This window comes from Protopterus annectens, chromosome 11.part0 (genome assembly GCF_019279795.1).
Source record: "Protopterus annectens isolate FY-2018-M chromosome 11.part0, PAN1.0, whole genome shotgun sequence".
Classification (NCBI taxonomy): domain Eukaryota; kingdom Metazoa; phylum Chordata; order Ceratodontiformes; family Protopteridae; genus Protopterus; species Protopterus annectens.
Genome location: NC_056745.1, coordinates 1,046,642,239 through 1,046,657,235, shown reverse-complemented (window position 1 = coordinate 1,046,657,235; position 14,997 = coordinate 1,046,642,239). Strand labels below are relative to the sequence as shown.

Sequence of the window (14,997 nt, the reverse complement as noted above, 5' to 3'; positions counted from 1 at the left end):
CTGGATAGTTAAAGTCACCTAGGATCAGGGTAAAGGGTTGAATATTTATAGATTCAGGTAAGTCTAGATAGGTGGAGTGGGTGCCCTGAGTAATGGTTGGGGGTCTGTAGCTAGCTATGATTTGAATAGATGTTTTGTCAACAGTTAACTGCACTTGGAGTGTCTCCTGCATGTCATACCTTTTGACCAGCCTGGAGGTGTGTACATCTTTAATAAATATTGAAACTGCACCTCCCTTGGGTTTGTATCCCTCCATTTGGGGTCTGTAAATATGGTAGGATGAGTAACCTGGTAAAGCTGGGGTGCTGTCAACAGCTTTGAACCAGGTTTCAGTGACTGCATAGATGTCAGCATCCTCCAGGGCAAGGAATGCTTGCAATGAGTGCAGTTTCATGCTAAGACTCCTAGCATTTAGCAGCATGACCTTTAAATTTCATTTAGAAGAATTTTTCATGTTGGTAATTTTGTGCTCATAACTTTTCCTACAAAAGGAACTATGGGGGAGGCAAGAGCCTTTGCCAGAAGCCTGAAGCCCAGGGGAGACAGATGACGGCCATCTCTGGCAAAGCATCATGATCTGTCAATCATGTCTTCCCAGGTTGTTAGGTACTGGATCCCTTTGGAATGACACCAGAAGCCAATTGTTGAAGTCACTCATTTTCTGTTTGTATTGAGGCACCATTCTGGGTGATGGTAGGATGCTGCGTAAGGCTAGGGACATACCTGCCTGGGACACATATTCAGCAAGCTCAATCATGTCCAGAGAGGTACATCTCAAGTCATTCCCACCAACATGTCTTATTTTACTAAGCTAGCCTTTGATTTCTTAACTGGAAAACACCTTTCTGTTTTAGTATTTTCATGAAATACATTCCATAGCAGTATATATGAAACAAATTTAGATGTGCTTCAGTCAGCCTTATCTCTCAAACTTATGATAAATATGACACGATATGTGTTTTTTTAATTCTTTTTTACTTACCTGGAGCTGGAGGAGGTTGAGCCACCAGAGGAAGTAAATTTTATCATCATGGGCAGGGTATGGGATTCCTGGGAGCTGCGGAGACCAGACTCTATTCTACTGCACTGCACTGCAGAAAGTACTTGCAAGTTGCTTTTTGGGCTTGGCTGGCAGAAGCTAGAACTACTAGGTAGCAGTTTCTCTGCTCTGCTTGCTGGTCACTGCTGCTGCCTGTGCCTGCTCTGCTGCCATCCCACTACTCTAAATCCACAATGTGAATGTAGGAATGTACGTAGTAAAAAGATAAACATGGTCCCAGCCCTCAGCCGAGTTTCCAACATGCTGACAGTCTGCCTCATGAAGCTGATGTCATCATGCACACCCCTGCACATTGATGTTGTTGTGGGAAATGCTGGTGATGTGTGGTGACATCAGCAACGACTTCAACTTTAAAAAAAAAAATAGAAAAAAATGGGAATTGAAGGGGTCACTGGGGAATTTGTGGTACCCCATTATTTTGCCCTCAAAACTGGCAAATACTGAGAAATTCAGTACAGTTGAGAGGTATAATTCCATAACATTATATATGAACAAATTTGGATGTGCCTCAGTCAGCCTAATTTCTCAAATGGTACACATTTTTCCTTTTATTCTTTTTTACTTACCTGGAGGCAGAGGAGGTTGAGCTAGTGAAAAAAGTAAATTTTCTCATCCTGAGCAGGGTCTGGGATTCCTGGTAGTGAGGACGCTTTGTGGACTGGACTCTGTTGTGCTGCACTGCACTGTAGAAAGTACTTGCAAGTCGCTTCTTTTTGGGCTTGGCTGACAGAAGTTCAAACTGTTAATCAACAGCTCCTCTGCTCCGCTCGCTGGTCATTACTGCTGCCTGCAACTGCTGTGCTGTCCTCCCGTCCCTGCTGTTCTAAATCCACAGAGTGAATGCATGAACATACATAGTAAAAAGGTAAACACAGTCCCAGCCCTCAGCTGAGTTTCTGACAGGCTGGCAGTCTGCCACACAAAGCTGATGTCATCACGCACACCCCTGTAAGTTGATGACATATTGTGAAATGCTGGTGATGCATAGTGATGTCAGCAACAACTTCAATTTAAAAAAAAAAAATGAAAAAAAAAAGGGAATTGATAGGGTCACTCGGGAATTCATGGCACCCCATTATTTTGCCCTCAAACTTGGTAAATACCAAGGAATTCTGTATGATTGAGAGGTATGGGATTTGGGTATGAGGCATCCAGTCTACTATTTCTCTTAGCAATAGCCACTACAATATAATATACAGATTGCAAGGTATGACACCCTCCTATTCACTTCTGCATTTTCATAACCTGTCAGCTAGGTGGATATTGTTCCCTGCTGTTTCGTGGAATGCAGAGTGTTCAGTGTCCCACCTCACTGTCAAGCAAACTTCAGTGAGATTTGTACACTGTCAGCATAATGTGGAAGAAGGATAGTGACTGCAGCTTTTAACTCCAGACTCATGTGGCATTTGGAGTAGAATCTTCTAGAAATACCTTTCAAAGAAAGGTCCAATTAATGGATGTTATCAGACACCAATGAACATTTTAATAACAAGCAAATGTATTAAAAGTAACAATGTTACAGGATCTTATTGAGTAAAATCGGGCTTGCACAGAAGAAATACATGTAACAATACATGGTTCAAAACAGTACAATGAATAAATTGCATGCTGTTTTTAAAGAAGGAATTATTTTATACTGGACAATGTTGACAGCATTTTTCTATACTATTGTATTAAATTACCTTGCAAACATGATAGCGTTTTTCATAGATTTCCTTTTCTTTATAAGGAAAATGAGTTTGATGACTTCTAATAAATGTAGCCTGATCATGGTTCTGTATTTTGAAGGTTCAAAGTCATTGTATTTGTTGACTTCTTTCAGTACTGGGTCAGTGAAGTCCCCTGGGTAACAGCTGAGATTGAGAATGTATCATGAAATCATTAAAATGTGAAAGGTCTATTACAGTGTCACATCCTTTTGTGCAAATATTTTGTGAAAAGTAACTTCACTTGGTAACGTATTATCTTATGTCTGAGTGTCAAATCATTTAGTTTGCCAAGTTTCCACACCATATGTGCCACAGACAGGGCTAAACACAAGAAAGCACTCATTAATGTACCTCAATGGTATAACAACCAGGCAAAATAGAAGAAGCTCTTTACTAACCTTTGGCTTCTGCTGATAGCTTTAGCACAAAGGCTAGTAAAAAATTTCCATGAGGGAGACACTTCGTCTAGAATGCTGTGACACATTAAGATTCTGAATCTTTCTGATCATAAGTGCTAATGAATACAAATGCAGACGCTTCGGCAGTAAACCATATAAGCTGGTCTACCTTGTTTATCTTTACAGATAGCTGCTGCAATTAATAATTAAGCTAAATAATTCTGCCTATCAAAAACTATGTGGTCCTCAGCAATGCAGACTTGAATTTTCTCACTGTTTTTTTTTACCTCAGAGCATCCCGAGTAAAACTGTTGCATGTATTTACCAACCTCTTTGTGCTAAAGAAAAGAAAAGAAAAAAGTCCCTCATGTCAGCTGTGTACTTTCTATCATCTCTCCTTAAGCTGTGTTTTTCTATTGAAGCACATTTCTGAAAGCTGCTAACACTTTCGACACTGCTGGGTCCTTTGAGATATCTGAACATTTCTATAACACACTGTTTTCCTTTCCTTTCCTTTCCTCAATGGCGCACATATTAAGGTCAGTTCATCCCTTTTCATGTAGCTTCAAAAGCAGACCCTTTAATATTTTGCTGCCTTCCTCTGTTCTGCTTGCATCTAGCTTTTTGCATAGTACCTCCGGAACACACAACTCCCAAATGGCATACAGGTAGTAAAAACAGCAGTCTGCACAGGGGAGAAGGAGGCCTCTTTTTGTCCCCTTCCTCTCCAATGTAATATACTCAGGCCTTCTTGACATCTTCTGACATTGCTTCCCTATTCCTAGGTCATCTAAAATGAGCAAATAATTACATTTTCTACCCTTTAGTGCTCCAGCTTTTTCCTCAGAATCCCAGCACAGAGCTTTCTAATGTTTGAAATGTCATGTAAACATTTTAGATCAAGGCTTTTTTTATTGTCTTCTGTTAATGATACATAGCATGCACTTTTAGCTGTAAAGGCAAGGGGATGCTTGCATTGTGCATGTGTTTATGCTGTTTTGCATTTTGTACAACTATTTTTGATATAACATTTAAAATGGCAGGGGATATTTTTTGGAAAATAAATATTTTTACTTCTGAATTTATGTAAAAGAAAAGAAGTGAACTACTCAGAACAAGTATGAAGTAATAGCACTTAACACACAAAAACTTGTAGTCATCAAACCAAAGCTGCGCATTCAAGGTTTGACTTTCCCATGGGGGTATTGAACACAGAGTTGATTAAGTAATTCAGAAGGAGAACACTCCAGCATGGGACTGTCAGGAGAAAAATGCCATCCTAATGTACCAGTCAAGCATTTTGCTTTTGATCGACTTTTATGGAATTGATTTTCTGTGAATAGGTGTCAGCATTAGCAAGAGAAAACAGATCTGGTTTTGATAGTTACTGAATTTGTCAGCAATAACACATTGTGAATGGAATGAGCTCAAATGAGAAGCTTAGTGGCTGAGTAGGCCGGCTGGTGGTCACAAATAATAAAGAACTGCATCTATGAAAGTGTTTGACATTTTCAAGCAAAATTCTCAGTAAAATATGGCATGAAACTCAGCTAAAGACTAATGTTTGTTTAAGATTTAAAGTTAGAACATGCAGTCAACTTTTTAAACAAATTGTGTGGGTCATTCTATGTCTGTTAAAAACTCTCCAATTTAATGTCTGTGAATAATGCCTGTGGTTACAGTTTCTATTACTAGGTACATGTAAACTAACACATACTTCTAATCGTATATACCTCTAATCCTTTCAGCTTTCAAAATCATGACAGAGACCATCAAAAAATCATTGCATAATGTCATAAATCTTAGCACTTAAATCCAATTATGTATAAATTCATGTCCCAGGGGGTGGGGTACAATGCATACATTTGCTCTCTTGGGTGCTACAGCCTACAAAATTAGGACTTTCTGTTGGTAACAGATGCACATCTATATAGCTGCACCAGCAATCCATCATATGTTATTTGTGTGTTTATGTGTACATACACACACGTGCGCACATTTATTCCTCAATTGTAAATGTTGCTCTCATATTAAACCTTGCTAATAGAGCTGCATCCACTGCATACTTGATCTCAGTCAATGCTTATGCTTAGACTGAATAAATTATAAAGTAATTTAATGGTTGCTTTAGTAAATGTGTATCTGCATGATGCTATTAATGCTGGTGGCATGTTGAAAGGTACACGACGTTTCCCCCAGTGGTGAAAGGTCACCCAGCTGCACTTAACATTTCATGAACTGCACAACAGTGACATTGTGGACTGCTACCATGTTGATTAGGACATCATTTAACAAATCTTGGATGTTTTGGCTTGTCTGCAAACACGAGGGTTGTGGCGTACCTATTCCAATGGATACCAAGGTATGTGTGGGTTTGGATATATTAGCTACAGGGACTTTTCATTGGCTTACTGGGTACACAGTGGGGGCACCTGAGGCTTGTTTTCAATGAAGAACAAAGCAGCATCTCTCCTCCCACTCAAAAACAAAATATGAGGAATAGCCCATGTAGCTGTGGTTTTCAGCTTGTTGTTGAGTGTACACACAGTGTACATAACCTAGAGTTACTGGGATACTTCTTTCCTACATATTGAATAGATCCGGTAGTGCAGCTAAAGCAGAAAGGTTAGCTATTGGTTTCTTCCTTTTAAACTGTGTTCTTTCTTTCTCTGGTCTTTTAACAGTGCAGCATTCTTATTCCAAATCAATGAGTCATCAATTTACCTTCTCGGAAACTTTTTTTTTTATTAATAATTAAATACAGGAAGAAAGAGAGACCTTCCATCAGAGGCCCTTACAGTTCTTATAATCTGTACTTTCCTTATACAAGTATACCAGAGTCCAGATTTTGTAACAGTTCAAAAAGGAAATTGTAAGTGTATTTTTAGCAAATAAAAGGTACTTTACTGCAATGTGTGGATGAGCATATTTAGGAGTCATGTGAACTCTTGTTCAGATAAGTATGCTCATCCAGGTTACACAGCAGTTTGGACTTTTTGGTGATTATCATTATGTTGGAGGCAACAAATACATTTTAATATAAGGCCTGTTAAGAATGGAAGCATTTATAATAGTGATATAGAAGCTATGCAAATCATACGGGTGCAGTGAAAGCTAAAACGTATGCAAAGATAATACAGACAATATGCAAATAAATTGGGTAGTATAGATTCCTTGATAGAAGAACAGCATGCATACATAGTGATATCACTCAATTTTTGGATCAAACTGTTTTCATTATTTATACTATAAACAATATTTACAAAGCATTTTAAATAGTCCAACACAATGTCAAATAGTCTATGTAATCTCCTCAGGTCTCCACTATAAATAGTTTGCTGCCTCAGTTGGACTAACCCAGTTAACAACTGGCAATAAATAAATAAATATAAAGAAATTAAAAATAAATAAATATAAAGTACTGCAAACAATAAGTATAATAACAGACACCCCACTCTTGCCAATTTTACATCGATAAAGTTAGTATTCATGTGACAAATATCCTCAGCACAGCTACAAAAGGATGAGGAGGTGATGAGTGTGAGGTGTTGGAGATGTCAAGGGAAATGCTGACTATCTTCACATTGTGTGGGTATACCCAAAGGGGGCCCCAGTATAGAGCTGAGGGAAATGCTGACTATCTTCACATTGTGTGGGTATACCCAAAGGGGGCCCCAGTATGGAGCTGAGGGAAATGCTGACTATCTTCACATTGTGTGGGTATACCCAAAGGGGGCCCCAGTATGGAGCTGAGGGAAATGCTGACTATCTTCACATTGTGCGGGTATACCCAAAAGGGGCCCCAGTATGGAGCTGAGGGAAATGCTGACTATCTTCACATTGTGTGGGTATACCCAAAAGGGGCCCCAGTATGGAGCAGTGTCATTAGTTGCATTTGCAAAGCTATTAGATAAGACTTTGTTTTTGAGGATTCAGACTGTCTGGCTGTTGAGTTTATTTTCCCTCTAGTAACTCATTACTAGCAACCCTTTGTTTCTGGGCCAGGTATGTGATCTGTACAGTTTTATCTGTGATTTTCCAACTATGGTAAGTGTCACCTCAGAACTGGCTGATAGAAATGCATGAGGTATAAGCTGAAAACTTGGACTAATAAGCACTTGCATGTAGAATTCTAGTTGTACTGTTGGTGTTTGTTTCTTCACCCCATAGATGTATCTCTTCAACTTACTTGAATTGTTTTTGATGGATGAACTTTGGTATTTTTAGGTATTCAGTTGACAGAGATTTTCAAGGTCTTTCAGAGTGATGACATTAGGCTAAATTAATGTTACTGTTTCTTCTTAGCTGATCCTTGCTTCTTGTTTAAAATGCTGTGGTATTTGAATGTGCTTAATATAGGTTACTGTTTGTTTTCTTTGCATTGGTCTAAATTCAAAATGGATAGTGATACAGTATTTAAAAATAAATATTGTGAAAGATTTAGATCCAAATGCTGCAAACTGCCACATATCTGGAGCTATTATTTGTGGAAGTATTCTTGAACCACCTCTGTTCTAAGTGGATCTAACCTCAGTCTTTCTATTATGCCTTATAAATCTACATTGTCAACAGCCTCAAGCCCTGTTAACTAGTCTTACAATAAATCTGAATGTCTAACATGAGAAAGAACATGAGAAAAAGAATTAGAACTGATGATGTTCTTCGTGTTTCACTGTTGCAGTCATCACATTTGGGTTATCCCTGCCAGGGTAGCCCTCGGCCGGCCTGAATACCAGAGACTTGGTATTTCTGCGTCGGTTGCTGTCACTTGAGGACTGACGTCAGGACATCAGTGATATAATGGAAGGCAGCTGATGCCATTACATCAGTCTTTCTTGCCATGGAGCCTGATGTAGAAGCAGTTCGCATGAGTGCCGGTTGGCCACTACCTCAGTTTTCATTTACGAACTGAAGTTGAAGTCTTCGAAAGCTAAGTACCCTGTTGGGGATCCTTTTTTCTTGCACTAACCGATGTCAGAAAAAGTTAATAACTGTCTTGCCTGTGGAAAGCAAATGCCACACCGGGACTTCCACTCTTACTGCGTCACTTGTCTAGGCCCAGACCACAAGGTCCCTCATTGTCACTTCTGCGCTTTGTTTAATGCCAGAACTATTCATCTTCAGGCCCTTATTGTAGCCAGATATTTCCGTTTACAGTCCTCGAATTCCGATATGGCTTTGGTAAGTCATCTGACAGCAGATCTTCCGAAAAAGCATAAAGATAAAGACAGAGACAGACTGCACAGGATCCAACCTTCCAACGATGCTTCCATTAAGCTGTTCGTCAGTCCTCCGGAACTCAGTGAGGCGCTTTCGCAGCCCCTGATGCCTGCTTCAGTTAATTCACAGGCAAGACCCTTTCAGAGTCTGGTATGCCACAAAACTCTTCTTCATCTAAGGATCCTGAGGTTGTCTCTATCTTGGATGGGTCCAGAGCCGCTGTGCAAGCACCAGCTTCTGTGGAAGTCCTTCGCAACACCAAATCCTGACATAAACTGACTCCTTCTTTCGCAATTACCATTCTTTTGAAAACAACTGAGTACCTCAGGCCCAGGGGTCGAACTACACCCAAGAAACCGACTACCTGTTTTCAGGTGCCTACCCTCTTGCCTCAGTCTCAAATGCCTAAAATGGCAGAAGACCTTATCATGCTGATTAGGGGAAGCCAAGCCACTCCCTCAAAAAAAAAAGAGATCTCTCTCCAGTACATTTGTCTGAACAAGAGTCAGATGAATCTGATGCATCTGACTATGAAGACATGCAGCCCCTCTCTACATATGAGGATTCTGATGCAGAGGAATCCATTCCTTCAGCCTCTCTCCCAGAGGATTTTTCCTTTGGGGAAACCCTGCATACCTTATGTAAGCATTTCCAATGGAAGAGTCAAGACTACCCTCAGTCAAAAAAAGAGACTCAGAGAGTTCCTGGATCTTCCACAGCACAGACCCTTAGCCATCCCCCCAGTCCTGGATGTAGTGGATGATGTTTTTCTTGAATCCATCTTGACTCCAGACACCCTCCGTCCTGCTCCCAGAAAACCAGACAGGTACTACAGAGTCCCTGACTCACACAAATATCTTTTTAAAAATCCAACAGATGACCCTGAGGTCATTTCTCAAGAGCCAGAATGGATTAAAGCAACCTCAGCTAAGAATCCCACTCCCTCAGACAGGAATTCCCAAGCACTGGACAGATGGGGTAAAGAAGTATAAACCTCAGCTACTCTTACCATCAGGGCACTAAATTGTCAGTTCCATATGCTTAAATATCAGCAGCATACCTTGGAACTCCTTAAACAAAAAAATGTCCTCCTTTCCTGCTTGGGCAGAATCTAAAGATTTACAAGACTTAATGCATTCTGCAAGTCAAGTAACTAAACACACTTTGCACTGTGGTTTTGATGCCCTAGAAGTTTCTTGCAGGGCAGCAGTCACTGGTTCTGTCATTAGAAGACATACATGGCTTAAGGAACAACCCCTGCCAGACCACGTCAAATCAAAATTGTTGGATGCACCCTTGCACAAAGATAACTTATTTGGCACTAAAGCAGAAGAGGTCTTAAAAAAGATGGAAGAAAAAGCAAAATCTATTTAGACAGTTAAAGATTTCTTACAGGTCCAGCCCCCTAGGTTCAGCAGGCATTTTCCCTCCAACCACTGGTCCTTTCCTGCTCTGAGTAAACAGGCCCAGCCTAAGCCCCATGGAAACAGACCCCCCCCCCACAGACAACAGCCCCAGGGGTTGCAGAGATCTAAGCAGTGAACTGCCTCCACTTCAAAACCAGGGAGTTCTAAGCCACCCTCTTATGGTAAGAACTCACAATGACTCGCCTCCTCCAGACCTCACCTCTGCCCATCTTCACATACCCCTAGGAGGAAAACTCTCCTTTCACTCAATCACCTGGACCACCATTACCAGTGACCAATGGGTTCTGAACATTGTGTCTCTGGGGTACAACTTCTCCTTCCACACCCTTCCAACCCCAAAAGGGTTCCCAGATCTTCCACCAAATCAGTGGGCAGAGGATCAAAAGCAAATCCATTCCCTGCTCGCCTTGGGAGCAGTAGAGCACGTTCCTTCAGAACAGTTAGGCCAAGGCTTCTACTCCAGACTTTTTCTGGTGCCCAGAAAAGAGGGCAGCTGGCACCCCATCCTCGATCTATCCATTTCCTTAGCTTTGGGAATCTACCAAAATGTGATGACTGCAACAGTGAAACATGAAGAACATAGTACAGTTGTGTACCATAAAGGTAGATGTTCAAGTGTTTTCACTGTTGCAGTCCTGGTTTCCCTCCATCCTTCCCCCTTTTTGTAACTTTCCTCTTTGTTGTTCTCCTTTCCTTATAAGGGACATATTGGTATTTATTTTCCACTGGTGAGGTATTTCCACCAGAACCTGGCCTCCTACTTTAGGGGCTCCTGATAGGTTAGGGCAAGAAAAACTGATGTAATGGCATTGGCTGCTTTCCTTTATACCCCTGATGATCTGACATCAGTCCTCAAGCGACAGCAACCGACACAGAAATACTAAGTCTCTGGTATTCAGGCCGGCCGAGGGCTATCCTGGCAGGGATAACCAAATGTAATGACGGCAACAGTGAATACACTTGAACATCTACATTTATGGTAAGTGTACACAACTGTATTTTTTGACTGTTGTGGCCAACTGAAATATGGAGGATGTTTGGCTTATTGCTTATCATCTGAACTGTTTACATGTAGCTGTTCAGATCACAATATATCCTACTGGGGTCTATATCATATAATCAAATGCTGAAAATGTCGAATGCTCTACTGAGCGAAAATTCTGGAACTCGAACTCCTTATTGTGGGGGGCTGTACCCCCCCCCCCACTAAATATATATTTCACCTCTGAGATCGCACTACAGCGAGGAAAGGGCAAATATTCCGATCTTCACTGTACTGCAATTTCAATAACAGAACTTTGAGTTCCGGCATTTTTGCTCTTTAGAGCGTTCGACATTGTCAACATTCGATTATATGATATAGACCCTGCTACTGCATATCTCAAACAATATGTCTGCCGTTACCAGCATTGATATGCACTGTAGCCCCTCAAGCAATCATTAGGGGACAGTCATGTTGAGGATAAGGTTTTCACCTACTCTAAAGATGAAAGAGCTAACTTTAGCTTATCTATTCTGCCTCCCTTCCTAGACATTTCATCTTCTTGTCAGAGCCATTAGTGATCCCCCCAGACCACTGTCACTGTGGTCAGAGATGAAACCCAGCATGGTTGTGGGTAAGTTATGGGACTCTGTTTTCCAGTCAATTTATTTAATAAACATATTCTATTGAAATTATATATATAACTTATATATAAGACAGAATTTATACTGACAGCAAACATACTACCCAAGGCAAACTTCCTAAATATAGAGCTGCAGAATAATTGCAAAAATGAGTACAACAGTTTTTTGCAAGGAACAAGCTCCACTCATCCACTTATATATACTCACTCTACAATCACATATTGGGGAATAGGATCTCGAGGAGCAGCCCAAATAATGTTAAAGCATAGCTAACTTGTTATGTTTATGAAGGCTCTAAATTTGAATAAACTTGGATCTCCTTGTGACTGTGTACAGGTGTTCCTCTCTCTCTCTCTCTCTGTATATATATGTGTGTGTGTGTGTGTGTGTGTGTGTGTGTGTGTGTGTGTGTGTGTGTGTGTGTTTACTATTTAAAGTTTGACAATGAACACAACACAGAATGCTGAAACTTGACAATGCTGCAAAATACCAAATCCAGAAACACCCTGTCATTTGGGGTTGGGGGTTGGGAGTTGGTATAATGGTTAAGGTGTTTGCCTCACAAACACAGAGTACAAAGTTTGATTCTCACTTTTGGAAAGAAATTGGCTAGGATTAAAATGGCCCAAAAGGGCAGCTAGCCTAGTACAAAACTATGAGCCTATGAACTCTGAGACCAGGAACAAGTGCTAATATGGGTCGGGGTGGGGGACAAGGTTGGAAATTTAGTATTTCTGGTCATTGTCATTCTGAGTTCGGACAAACATCAAGTCAAGTACCTGAAACGAAAACTTAATAGGAAACACACACACATATATGTGTACACAACAAGTAAAATAGAATAAAAAGGAGCACCATATACTGTTAATTACACCATTAATACCAACAATGCACTCAGCTGCTCTGTGCAATATTAATACGAACAATACAAGACTCAGAAGTACAGCTCACTAGCCCATTACTTGGATGACAAGATGATAAGAAACTACCGAGTTTGATTATGTAGCCTGAGTTTCTCTAATAAAAGTACATCCTGCTCTTTAAAAGTATGTTGTTTTCTTCTAGATAACCATCAACCCTTGCACAAAATGTGTATCTGCTGCGCTGGTGTCTGAGCATAGTCATCTCTGAATGTGTTAGTTTTATTAACTGCAACAACAGATAAAGAATAATATTGAAACTGAATCCTAGTGGTACATAGTAAACTGTTCTTTTAGTGCCACTAAAATATAAATGCAGTGCTATATCCCTTGAAAAGAAACCAATCTTATGAGCTTCAGTGTGTGCGTGTATGTGTGTGTGTGTGTGTGTGTGTGTGTGTGTGTGTGTGTGTGTGTGTGTGTGTGTGTGTGTGTGTGTCTGTGTGTGTTGTGTGAAAGGAGGGATACTGTAACCTAATATCTCTCTCTCTCATATATATGTGTGTGTGTGTTTATGTGTGTGTGTGTGTGTGTGTGTGTGTGTGTGTGTGTGTGTGTGTGTGTGTGTGTGTGTGTGTGTGTGTATTTAATCACTGGAGAACATTATTACTTTCACATTGCACAAGTTAAGGGGAAAAAATTAAGAGAATGCTTTAAAAAAATGAGGCTTTGTTGTCAGAATCTTGTAAGTAGATATACATCAATGCATTTAAACAATGGTGCAGACCACAGAGGGAAAACAGTTTTTCATGCTGGTTTCCTTAAAAGCAATTAACTAATAGCATAGGAGATGTGCTTTGCAGTGCAGATTTAATATGACTGAAATCAATTTCATGATTTGTTCACTGGCTGTATTGACTCTAAAACTTGAGTAAAAAGCAATGGAAGAAAATTATCATATGATATCATCATCCATTCAGTTTTTAGCTTTTATTTTGGGGTATTTTTTAGCTGAAATCATTAGGTTTTGCCTTGTCATGGTTGTTTATATTTCAGTGAATTGAACTGTAGAGTTTTCTTTAACAAAATTAGTTTAGTTAGACTATCTTTCTCAGTAGTGCTTATTTGTTTTGTTTTGCCAGTGGAGATATGACACTTGGCCCTCAGCAACACTTATTTTCTTCTTTGTATGTCTTATCAAATGACAGCTGCAGATAACTGCTTAAGAAGCAGTCATATAGGAATGCATCTTGATTTACACTGAACATTTGACAATTGTGTATGTTTTTTTTTCAATACTTTATGGGGAGGATTCACGAAGCCTCTGTGTAAGAGTTACAAGGCTTACACGGAGGTTGCAGTTAAACGGTGTGACGTCAGCATGTCATGCATATGCATGAGGGCATGCTGAATCACACCTAAGGCTTACACGGTCCTTGGAAGATAGTAGGGGGCGTGTCCGTAGGCCGAGCCCTGCAAACGGACACACCCCCATAAGAGTAAAAGTCCCGAAAGTAAACCCCCACGACAGAGTCCGTGTAAATGTGAATAAACACAACACAACACATGATCCCACAGACTATGAATATAAAATGTATAAATGAACATGTTATATATTTTTTTTAAATTGTAAAGATGTTTGCCCATGAGTGCGCGGGCGTGCCCGTAGCGTAGCCACAGTTAGCAGTCAGTGGAAAAGCATATAAGAACTACATATGCAAAGTAAGCCAAGAAGCAATAGCGTAGCAGTAGAGACGTCGGCTGAAGAGCAGGCAGTCATGGTTCGAGCCCCCCCAACATCAATTTTTATTTTTAGTGAAATAAGCACAAAACAAGTCCCTGACATATATGTACACATATAAAATTATATTTTATATAAAATGTAATGAAATGGGCCATTTATTTTGAAGAAATGTGAGATAACAAAATAATAAAAAATGTTAGATGTGCCTATAGCTGAGCTACAGTTTAACAAGTTGAGTGCATCTGCCCATAGGTGAGCAGTGGTTTAACAGGTGTAAAATGGGTGCCCGTACGTGAGCAGTGGTTTAACAGGTGTAAAATGAGTGCCCGTAGGTGAGCAGTGGTTTAACACGCTGAAACTGTGTGCCCATAGCTGAGCTGAGCCTCATATGCGTGCTGACAGCCAAATGACGCATAAACCAGTGTAACCCGTTTGCGCGGAGCTGCGCGCCACGCCAACAAGCTAACCGATGGGCAACGTTGAGCAAGCTGTAACAAAACTGCCTTTACACAGACACACCTCCTAGCCTGTGTAGACAGTCATAAAATATAAAAAGCAGTGGCCATGTTCGAACCCAGGATACCATGCACCATAATCAAGGTACTGAACCACTAAGCCATGACAGTTGCACTTAGAAATGCAGTAATAGCATATATATAGGAATGAATAGAAAGAGGAGCATGACAAAGTAGGTTTTGTAAAGCTGATACAATTCCAAAATGGCCATTCACAGATAAGTGCGGGAAAAATGGCATATATAAGCCCCATAGGTGGGAATACACAGCATAACCGATTGTAGAACCAACTTGCAGCCAGAATGTCAGGTGTAGGTGAGGGTAGTTGCTTTCATTTACAGAGGTGGGGCGTTGAGGAGTCCAAATATATGGTTTGGCTCCTTGTCCACAATCATGAGGCCCAACTCATGCAGGGCCAGGTCCTGTGGGGAGCATATA

The 14,997-nt window shown here is 40.4% G+C and overlaps 1 protein-coding gene and 1 long non-coding RNA gene across 2 annotated transcripts in view; one reads left to right on the top strand and one right to left on the bottom strand.

Annotated features, from left to right (window-relative positions):
- The window catches only part of LOC122815690, a 402,356-nt gene extending 400,282 nt beyond the window's left edge, over nucleotides 1-2,074 (bottom strand). Inside the window, exon 1 of the long non-coding RNA XR_006366986.1 lies at nucleotides 1,627-2,074. This is a non-coding gene — a long non-coding RNA (uncharacterized LOC122815690). The remainder of the gene's footprint in view (nucleotides 1-1,626) is intronic.
- Nucleotides 1-14,997, top strand: part of LOC122815689 (copine-8) — a 3,116,673-nt gene that overhangs the window by 431,987 nt on the left and 2,669,689 nt on the right. The window lies entirely within an intron of this gene.